Consider the following 11174-nt stretch of genomic DNA (forward strand, 5'->3'; position numbering starts at 1 on the left):
AACCTCACATATTTACCCTAGCTAGTCCCCTGATACTAAGGGGCAATTTACCATAGGCAATCAAACTATCCCACACATCTTTGGAGTGTGGGAGGAAACCGGAGCAGCCAGAGAAACCCCTACAGACACAAAGGGAACGTGCAAACTCTACACAGACAGTCACCCAAGGCTGAAATTGAACCCGTGTCCCTGATGCTGTCAGGCAACAGAGCTAACTACTGTGCCACCGTGCTGTTCTATACTTGTGGATACTACAGGACTGTTTTATATGTATCTCCAGCTGCTCAATCTCGGAGTTTCCGAGAAGCAACTGGAGTCCCTGAAAAGCATTAGGAAAGCTGAGACTACATTCCAGGGTGTGGTTACCCCACAGGCAGGGAGAGTTCAAGATAGTAAGTGGGTGGCCCATGGGAAGAGCAGGAAGTGTAGGTATCTTCAGGATATGTGTCATTCTTATACTCAGCACGGAGACCACTAAGGATGACAAGTAACTTCAATTTAAAGTAACTGTGTGAAAACTACTTTGGAACTTCAATCAGAAACGTGATGAGACTTAATAATGGATATTTCTGTGCCTTACTGGTGTAGTCCAACATTTCAATCATTTTTTTTTGCCTTTCACAGATACTCTAATAATTGATTACCAGTTTATCTTCAGCCTCTCTCAAGAGGATGATCGTTACTACACTGCCATCAACTTTGTTGTCACCCCTCAGGCAGTAAGTATCTCTGGTGACTGACTTTAAGTAGGGCTTCAATCCAGTTCAGTGTCTTTATTAGAAGCAAATCCAGAGGATATATTACATTAGGCGCTTGCAGCCATTCAGCTGATAATCCTGTCCAGAGATCCAGCAGCATTGGACACTTATGTGTTAGAGGAGATGGAAGCAAGCTTCAAATGAAGACTTGCGTGGTCTGAATGGGCTTTTGTATTCATATTTTAGCTGCTTTGTTTGTTTTTCTGGTCTTTGGTTATTAATCTTGAGTAGTTCTACATTCATAGCTTAGGCATTTTATGATGTCTGATTCTCTTTATTATCTTGTTTCTTTGTGCAATTTAGGTTTCAAAGGTTCAATGTGTTACATATTCTTGTCTTGCAATCTTCAGCAATTAATCCCTTGATTTTTAATTGTTAGCTATCTGGAAACATTTAAAAAATAAAATTTTATTCATTCTGTTTCAGCGAAACCATGACCTGGACATGTTTATTATTGCATCAAAAGCTTTCGGTCTCAAGATTACATGGTCTGGTAGCTTTGTAGGTAAGATTGATGGGACTGTGATTGATGAAAACTGTGTTGCCTGGATCTTGTTCAACCTGAGTTGCAAAGTTGGACAAGACAAGGTCAGAAGAAAATTAAGGTATATAATTGGGCACAAGTGGCAATCTGACGCTGATTGCAACAGCGTGGAAGCTATGGACCATTGTCAAAACTCCAAATATTGCATTAAAATATTAGGGGACACATGAGACTCATATCTTTGCTCAAGCAGTTAAAAAATCTAATCTATAATGTACTGAGTTTAGAAGGTTGCTTTGTCTGTATAGCACACAAGAAACAAAATTTTTCACTGTATACCAATATATGTGGCAATAATAAATCAAATCAAATGAAAGTTTGTGACACGGTCTAATAAATATAATAAAGAGAACTAATAGCTCTCTTTGGGAATTCCAGAACAAGGGTGTATAATCTGGAGTGGTGTGTACAGTTTGGAACTCTGAACATAAGGAAGGATGAATTTACCTTGAAAGGGATGCGACCAAGGTTCACCAGATTGATTCCTGAGATGCACCAATTGGAGAGATTTGAACAGAATGAGTCAGTACTCCCTTGAATTTAGAGGAGTGAAAGGATATCTCATTGAAACTTCAGATTCTGAGATGGCTTGACGGGATAAGAAGCTGATGCCCTGGCTCAGCAGTGTAGAATTAGGGCCATGGTCTGAGTATAAGCGGACAGCCGTCTTGGACTGAGATGAGAAGAATTCTGCTCACTTGTGTTATGAATCTTTGGTAACCTCCAGCAGAACATAGTTTTGGATGCTAAGTCGATTAATTTATTTAAGACTGAGTATCATAGATCTTTGGATTGTAAGGACTAAATTTTCATCCCTGGGTCAGGTTCAGAGAGAGAGGGGATCTTCCAACCTTTAAACATATCCGCCTGCAGGTTGGCTTTTCAGTGTGGGGGTGGGGGGAAGGGGTGGGTAGAGTCGCAGTTGTTGAGCCAGGTGACTCTGTAACAAGCTAGGAGGCTGCAAGGTGCAGGGGCAGCCTGGGAGAAGACCTACACTGTGTTTAAATGAACGAAAAATAACAAAACAAAAAACATCCCTCCAGCCCTGAGGTTGACGATCTGTCATGATCTTGTTAAATGGTGGGATAGGTTTTAACAGGCTATTTGCCTACCTGCACCAGATTCAGTGACAGGTTAGGTTTGGAAAATACTGTTGAAGACCTTACCAGAATTTGTCCAAGTGTCAGGCTGAGTCAGAAAACTGGCGTCTCACTCTCCAGTTGCACAGACCAGTTTTCTGTCCAGATTTTGAGCCACAAACTTCATGGTCCTCCTGCTTCAGACATCAAAGTTTGGTAAAGATTAATGTGCATGGATGGGAATTACTTGAGCTTTTTACTGTTACTGTGATCTTTATGTAACTAACACTCCTTCAGAACAAACCATCCACAAGGTATCCAAAATGAGAGCATTCACAACAGCTGCATGGGATCATCACCAGATGTCATTCTCTGAATGGCATTCTGAACACATACAACTATCATAGTGCTGACTGTGACACATCATTCTTGCTGGACATGAGGGTGAGGATGTAGTCCTTGAAGCATTATTTTTCAAAACCAATGCTGTCCTTGTATCAACATCAGTAATACTGCGCATCTAGATAAAAACCAAATGTTTTTCAGCTCACTTGAATAGGCCCTCTCTGGCATTCACACACACAGTGCAGAAGTGAAACAGAACATGCTCAAAGACAGTATACAATATATAATACTACACTCAACATACGCAAAGCAGGACCAGAAGATGCTAACTGGTTCAAGGCTAGCATCACTGTTCTGGAATCAAGCAGCTTGAAGCCAAGCAGTCTACATGGTGGCACAGTGGTTAGCACCACTGCCTCACAGCGCCGAGGACCTGGGTTCAATTCTGACCTTGGGTTACTGTCTGTGTGGAGTTTGCACTTTCTCCCCGTGTGTGCATGTTTCCTCCAGGTGCTTTGGTTGTTGGTGATCTCTACAACTAAAAACTTGAAGCTCTTGACCTACTTCATCCCCATTGATGTAGACACTACCTGAGGTTGGTGACATTCTTCTTCATTTTGTTAACATTACTGGAGAAATTATTGTTGCCGCACCAGTTCACCAGATTCTCTATCTCATTCCTGTACTCTGTCTCATCATTGCTTGAGATCCAATGTCAGCAAACTTGAAAATTGAATTGGAGGGGAGGGGAATTTGGCCACACAGTCATCAGTCATAGATGTATAAGGAGTATAGTAGGGACTGGGAACGCAGCTTTGTGGGGCACCAGTGTTGAGGATAATCATGGAGGAGGTGTTGTTGCCTATCCTTACTAATTGTAGTCTGTGAGTTAGGAAGTTCAGGATGCAGGCGCACAGGGAGGTGCCGAGGCCCAGGCCACGGAGTTTGGAGGTGAGTTTTGTGGGAATAGTGGTGTTGAAGGCTGAACTGTAGTCAATAAATAAGAGCCTGACTTAAGTCTTTCAGCCCATCAACTCTGCTACTCTATTCAATGAGATCATGACTGATCTGCAATCATAATCCTCAACTCCACTTTTCCGCTTTATCCCCATAAGCCTTGATTCCCTTACTGATTAAAAATCTGTCTATCTCAGCCTTGAATATACTTAATAACTTGAATATATTTAATAGGATGCAGAGCTGGGCCGAAAAATGGCAGATAGAGTTTAACCCTGTTAAGTGCGAGGTGAATCATTTTGGTAGGACAAATTTGAATGCGGATTACAGGGCCAGTGGCAGGGTTCTGAAGAATGTGGAGGAACAGAGAAATCTTGGGGTTCATATCCACAGATCTCTGAAGGTTGCCACTCAAGTGGATAGAGCCGTGAAGAAGGCGCATAGTGTGTTAGCGTTTATTAACAGGGGGTTTGAGTTTAAGAGCCGTGGGGTTATGCCACAACTGTACAAGGACCTTAGTGAGGCCACATTTGGAATATTGTGTGCAGTTCTGATCACCTCACTATAAGAAGGATGTGGAAGCATTGGAGAGAGTGCAGAGAAGATTTACCAGGATGCTGCCTGGTTTGGAGGGTAGGTCATTTGAGGAAAGGTTGGGGGAGCTGGGGCTTTTCTCTTTAGAGTGGAGGAGGATCAGAGGCGACTTAATAGAGGTTTATAAGGTGATGAGGGGGATAGATAGAGTGGACGTTCAGAGACTGTTTCCTCGGATGAATGTAGCTGTTAAAGTTCATGGTGGGAGATATAGGAGGGATGTCCAAGGTAGGTTCTTTACTGAGGGAGTGGTTGGGGTGTGAAATGGGCTGCCTGCTTTATAGTGGAGTCAGACACTTTAGGAACTTTCAAGAGGTTATTGGATAGGCACATGGAGCACACCAGAATCATAAGGAGTGGGATAGTTTGATCTTGGTTTTAGACAAAGCTCGGCACAACATCAAGGGGCGAGGGGCCTGTACTGTGCTGTACTGTTCTATGTTCTATGTAACCCGACCTCAACAGCACTCTGTGGTAAAGAATTCCACAGATTCACTATCCTCATAGAGAAGAAATTCCTCCTCAACTCTGTCTCAAACGGCCAACTCCTTACTCTGAGATGATGTCCATTGGTCCTAGGCTCTCCCATAAGGGGAAAACAATCTCTCAGCGTCTACCAAGCCCCCTGTCTCAGTAAGTTTGCCTCTCAATCTTTTTGATTTGATTTATCATTGTCATATGTATTAGTACACAATGAAAAGTACTGTTTTCTTGTGTGCTATACAAACAAGGCATACTGTACACTGAGAAGGAAAGGAGAAGGTGCAGAATGTGGCGTTACAGTTCTAGCTAAGGTGGAGAAAAATATTAATTGACATAAGTCAGGTCCATTCAAAAGTCGGATGGCAGCAGGGAAGAAGTTCTTGAATCAGTTGGTACACGACCCCAGACTTTTATATCTTCTTCCTGATGGAAGGAGGTGAATGAGAGTATGTCCGGGCTGCATGAGGTCCTTGATTATGCTGGCTGCTCTTCCGAGGCAGCAGGAAGTTTAGGCAGAATCAATGAATGGGAGGCTGTTTTGTGTGATGGATTGAGCTTCATTCATGACGTTTTGTAGTTTCTTGCGGTCTTGGACAGAGCAGGAGCCATATCAAGCTGTGATACAACCAGAAAGGATGCTTTACATGGTATTACTGTAAAAGTTCTAATCTTCTAAAAGTCATAAATAACAGGCACTGTCTACCAGGCAATCGGGAAGTGGGGGTGGGTGAGTAATGACCAGAATTGCAATTGATGGCTTTGGCATGGGGGTACTTGTCTCAAATAAACTGGTTAAGTACAACACTGGCATCTACTCGACCACATAAAAAAATTGCCCAGGTATGTTCTGTACATAAAAATCCAACCCGGCCAATTACCGCCCAATCAGTCTACTCTCGATCATCAGTAAAGTGATGGAAGGGATTATCAACAGTGCTATCAAGGAGCATCTGCTCAGCAATAACCTGCTCAGTGACGCCCAGTTTGGGTTTCGCCAGGGTCACTCAGCTCCTGACCTCATTACAGCCTTGGTTCAGATATGGACAGAAGAATTGAATTCTAGAGGTGAAATGAGAGTGACAGCCCTTAACATCAAGATGCATTTGACTGAGTGTGGCATCAATGAGCCCTAGCAAAACTGCAATCAATGCTTATGGGGGGGGGCAAACTTTCCACGTTTGGAGTCATACCTGGTACATAGGAAGATGGTTGTGGTTGTGGAGGATCAGTCAGCTCAGATCCAGGACATCTCAGCAGGAGTTCTTCAGGATAGTGTCCTAGGTCCAACAATCTTCAGCTGCTTTATCTTTCCATCCTTCCCTTGGTCATAAGGCCAGAAGAGGGGATGTTTGCCAATGATTGCATGATGGTCAGCACCATTCACGACTCAGATATTGAAGCAGTCCATGTTCAAATGCAACAAGATCTGGACAATATCCAGGCTTGGGCTGACAAGTGGCAAGTAACATTCGTGCCACACAATACCAGGCAGTGATCATCACCAATAAGAGACACTCTAACCACCGACCCAACATTCAATGCTGTTACTATCACTGAATCCCCCACTGTCAATATTCTTGGGGTTATCATTGATCAGAAACTCAACTGGACTCACCACATAAACACTGGCTACAAGAGCAGGTCAGAGGCTAGGAATACTGCAGCAAATAACTCATTTCCTGACTCCCCAAAGCCTATTCAACATTTACAAGGCATAAGTCATGCAATGGAGTATTCTCCACTTGCCTGAATGGGCACAGCTCCAACTCAAGAAGCTTGACACCATCCAGGACAAAGTAGCCCACTTGATTGGCACCATATCTACAAACCTCCACCACTGACAGTCAGTAGCAGCAGTGTGCACTATCTACAAGATGCATTTGCAGCAATTCACCAAAGATCCTTCGACAGCACTTTCCAAACCTACAACCACTTCTATCTAGAAAGACAAGGGCAGCAGATACATGGGAACACCACCCCAATCAAGTTCCCCTTTATGCCACTGACTTGGAAATCTATTGCCGTTCCTTCACAGTTGTTGGGTCAAAATCCTAGAAGTGTCTCCCTAATGGCATTGTAGGCCAACCCACAGCACGTGGACTGCAGCGATTCAAGGAGGCAGCTCACCACCACCTTCTCAAGGGCAACTAGGAATGGGCAATAAATGTTGGCCCAGCCAGAGACGCCCATTCCCACGAATGAAAAACAAAAGTGATCGCCTTTTCATAAAACCAATCCAACTCTTCTTCCTGATTACCTTGAAGGTGGAAGAGAGAATGCCCAGGGTGTGTGGTGTCCTTAATTATATTGGCTGCTTTGCCAAGGCAACAGAAAGTGTAGATATAGTCAATGGATGAGAGGCAGGTTTGCATGATGGATTGGGCTACATTCATGACCTTTTGTAGTTCCTTGCAGTCTTGGGCACAGCAGGAGTCATACCAAGCTGTGATACAACCAGCAGGAATGCTTTCTATGGTGCATCTGTAAAAGTTGGTGAGAGTCATAGCTGACATGCCAAACTTCCTTAGTCTTCTGAGAAAGTAGAGGCGTTGATGGGTTTTCTTAACTATAGTGTTGGCATGGGTGGACCAGGACAGGTTATTGGTGATCTGGACATCTAAAAGCTTGAAGCTGTCGACCCTTTCTACTTTGTCCCCGCTGATGCTGACGAGCATGTTCTTGTTTGCGCTTCCTGAAGTCAATGACAATCTCCTTCGTTTTGTTGATATTGAGTTTTTCTAAGTGCCCAAATATAACCTCATTCTAACACCTTCCCCATGGCAGACATCAAGCTGTCATAAATTGACTTACAGTTTCCTGTTTTCTGGCTCCCTCCATTCTTGAAAAGAAAGGTTAAATTTATTGCTTTCTAATCTAATGAAACCTTTGCAGAATCTTGTGAGTCTTCACCAACACATGTACTGCTTTATTAGACACTTCTCTTAAAATCCTTGGAATAAGACCATCAAGACTTGGAGACTTGTCAGCCCGCAGCTCCGTCAGTATCATTTCCCTAATGATTGTAGTTTCATCAAGTTTCTCTTCCCCTCTGATTTACAGCTATTACCGGGCTGATTGTATATCCTCTATTGTGAAGACTGAAGCAAAATATTTGTCTATTTCATCTATTTCCTTATTATCTATTATTAACCCCCATTCTCACTCTCTAGAGGACAAACACTCAGCTTATCTACTCTTTTCCTTTTTAAATGCCTGCAGAAACTCTTGCTAGCCATTTTTATATTAACATCCAGTTTCCTCCTATATTCTAATTTCCCCATTAACCTTTCAGGCATTCTGTTACCATGCTGTATATTCGGACCAATCATCTGACCTGCCATGCAGCTGAATACTTTTTCCTTAAGTTTGATGCTTTTGTTAACTTCGTTAGTTAACCATAGATGGTGGGTCCATCCTTTAGAATTGTTCTATATAGTTGAAATATTTGATTTGATTTATTATTGTCACATGTATTAGCATACGGTGAAAAGTATTGTTTCTTGTGCATTATACAGATAAAGCATACCATTCATAGAGAGAGAACAGGGCTTTAAACTAATTGGGGGGGGGAGGGTGCGAGGGTAGGTGACGTTACGGGGTCTAAAGTTGAGGAGAGGGTACAGGTAAGGGAAGAGGCCGAGGATGTCCCAATAATAGAGGGAGTAGGGGGCGTGAGTATGGTTGGTGGCGTTACGGCAAATAGGGTCCAGGTGAAGGCTGGGATGAAGGCACTTTACCTGAATGCACGAAGCATTCGGAATAAAGTGGATGAGCTGGTGGCGCAGATCAGCACAAATGGATATGATCTGGTGGCCATTACAGAGACGTGGCTGCAAGGTGACAGGGACTGGGAGCTGAATGTCCAGGGGTATCAAGTGTTTAGGAAGGATAGGCGGGAGGGAAAAGGGGGGGGTGTAGCTCTGCTGATTAAGGATAGCATCAGGGTGGTAGCAAGGGATGATATTGGAGCCAAGGAGCAGAAAGCGGAATCGTTGTGGGTAGAGATTAGGAACAGCAAAGGGAGGAAGACGCTGGTGGGTGTCGTCTGTAGACCCCCAAATAATGATCTGGAGGTGGGGTGGGCTGTTAACGTGCAAATAAGTGCGGTGTGCAGGAATGGGACAGCCGTAGTTATGGGAGATTTCAATCTACATATAGATTGGTCGACCCATGTTGGACACGGTGGGCTCGAGGAGGAGTTCTTGGAATGCTGCCGGGATAGTTTCCTTGAACAGTGTGTGTTGGAGCCGACGAGGGAGCGAGCTATCTTGGATCTGGTGCTATGTAATGAGGCGGGTAGAATTAGGGACCTTGCGGTGAAGGATCCTCTTGGGGAGAGTGATCATTGTATGGTGGAGTTTCTGTTGCAGATGGAGGAGGAGAAAGTGGGTTCCCGGACACGCGTCCTTTGTTTGAACAGAGGGGAGTACGGTAGGATGAGAAGAATTGGCGAATGTGGACTGGGGGAGCGCGTTGGAAGGTAGGTCTGCTGAGGAGCAGTGGAGGATCTTTAAGGAGATCTTTCTTGGTGCTCAGCGGAAATTTATTCCGATGGTCAAAAAGGACAGTAGGAGGAGAGGTAATAAGCCGTGGATAACGAAGGAGGTGAAGGAAAGTGTTAAATTAAAAGCGGAGGCATTTAGAGTAGCAAAGAGAAGTGGGCGAGAAGAGGATTGGGAGAGGTTTAAATGTCAACAAAGATTGACAAAGAAGATCATAAAGAAGGGTAGGAGAAACTATGAAGCTGGGCTTGCGCTTGATATAAAAAAGGATAGCAAGAGTTTTTATAAGTATATAAAAAGGAAGAGGCTGGCTAGGGTGAACGTTGGCCCCTTAAAGGATGAGAAGGGGGACTTAGTGGTAGGGGATGGGGATATGGCTGAGGTCCTGAATAACTTTTTTGTTTCTGTCTTCACGGAGGAGGACGTGAATAATTTGCCGGGTGTTAGAGATGGAAAGGTGGTAGGACTGGAGGGTCTTAATGACATTACTGTTACTAGAGAGGAGGTGCTCGACAGACTGGAGGGACTGATTGTGGACAAGTCGCCAGGACCGGATGGAATGCATCTGAGGGTTCTGAAAGAAATGGCGGAGGTGATAGTGAATGCCTTGGTGGTTATTTTCCAGACATCGCTGGATTCTGGGGAAGTGCCGAAAGATTGGAAAACGGCTAATGTTACGCCGTTGTTTAAGAAGGGTGCCAGGCAAAAGGCAGGGAGTTATAGGCCGGTTAGTTTAACGTCTGTTGTAGGTAAAATGTTAGAATCCGTCATCAAGGAGGAAATAGCGAGGCATCTTGAGAGGAATTGCTTGATAGAGCAGACGCAGCACGGTTTCGTTAAAGGGAAGTCGTGTCTGAGAAATTTATTGGAGTTCTATGAGGATGTGTCTAGGGCGGTGGATAGAGGAGAGCCGGTGGATGTGGTCTTTCTGGATTTTCAGAAGGCGTTTGACAAGGTACCTCACAGGAGGTTATTGCAGAAGGTCAGGGGACAGGGAGTTGGGGGTAGGGTGTTAGCGTGGATAGAGGATTGGTTGTCAAATAGGAGGCAGAGAGTGGGGGTCAATGGGTGCTATTCGGATTGGCGGTTGGTGACTAGTGGAGTGCCTCAGGGGTCGGTGCTGGGGCCTCAGCTATTTACCATTTATATAGATGATCTGGAGGAGGGAACCGAGTGTAGGGTGTCGAAATTTGCTGATGACACCAAGATTGGAGGAAAGGCAAATTGTGCAGAGGGTGTGGAGAGTCTACAGAAGGATCTAGATAGGCTGGGCGAATGGGCCAGGAAATGGCAAATGGAATTTAGTGTTGGCAAGTGCGCGGTGGTCCACTTTGGTAAGAATAATGGTAGGAAGGATTATCACTTACGTGGCGAAAAACTGCAGCAGGCGACGGTGCAGAGGGACCTTGGGGTCCTTGTGCATGAGTCGCAAAAACCCAGCTTGCAGGTGCAGCAGGTGGTCAGGAAGGCGAATGGGATGCTGGCCTTCATAGCGAGGGGGATTGAATATAAAAGTAGGGAGGTCTTGCTGCGGCTGTATAGGGCAATGGTGAGGCCGCAGCTGGAGTACTATGTGCAGTTTTGGGCGCCGTACTTACGCAAGGATATTTTGGCCTTGGAGGGAGTGCAGAGGAGGTTTACTAGGCTGATGCTGGAGTTGAGGGGGTTGAGCTATGAGGAGAGTCTGAATAGATTAGGCTTGTACTCGTTAGAGTTTAGAAGAATGAGGGGAGATCTCATTGAGACGTATAAGATGATGAATGGGATGGATAGGATAGAAGTGGAGAGACTCTTCCCGCTCAGAAAGGATAGTAGGACTAGGGGGCATAGCCTCAAGATAAAGGGGGTGCGGTTTAGAACAGAGTTGAGGAGGAACTTCTTCACTCAAAGGGTGGTGAATCTCTGGAATTCT

At 44.6% G+C, this 11174-nt stretch overlaps 1 pseudogene; it reads left to right on the plus strand.

The window, feature by feature from the left end:
• Positions 1-709, plus strand: part of LOC145348615 (attractin-like) — a 67117-nt pseudogene extending 66408 nt beyond the window's left edge.
• The last annotated feature ends 10465 nt before the right edge of the window (positions 710-11174 follow it).

The sequence above is a fragment of the Carcharhinus amblyrhynchos genome, chromosome 1, assembly GCF_965287045.1.
Source record: "Carcharhinus amblyrhynchos chromosome 1, sCarAmb.v2.hapA, whole genome shotgun sequence".
NCBI lineage: Eukaryota > Metazoa > Chordata > Chondrichthyes > Carcharhiniformes > Carcharhinidae > Carcharhinus > Carcharhinus amblyrhynchos.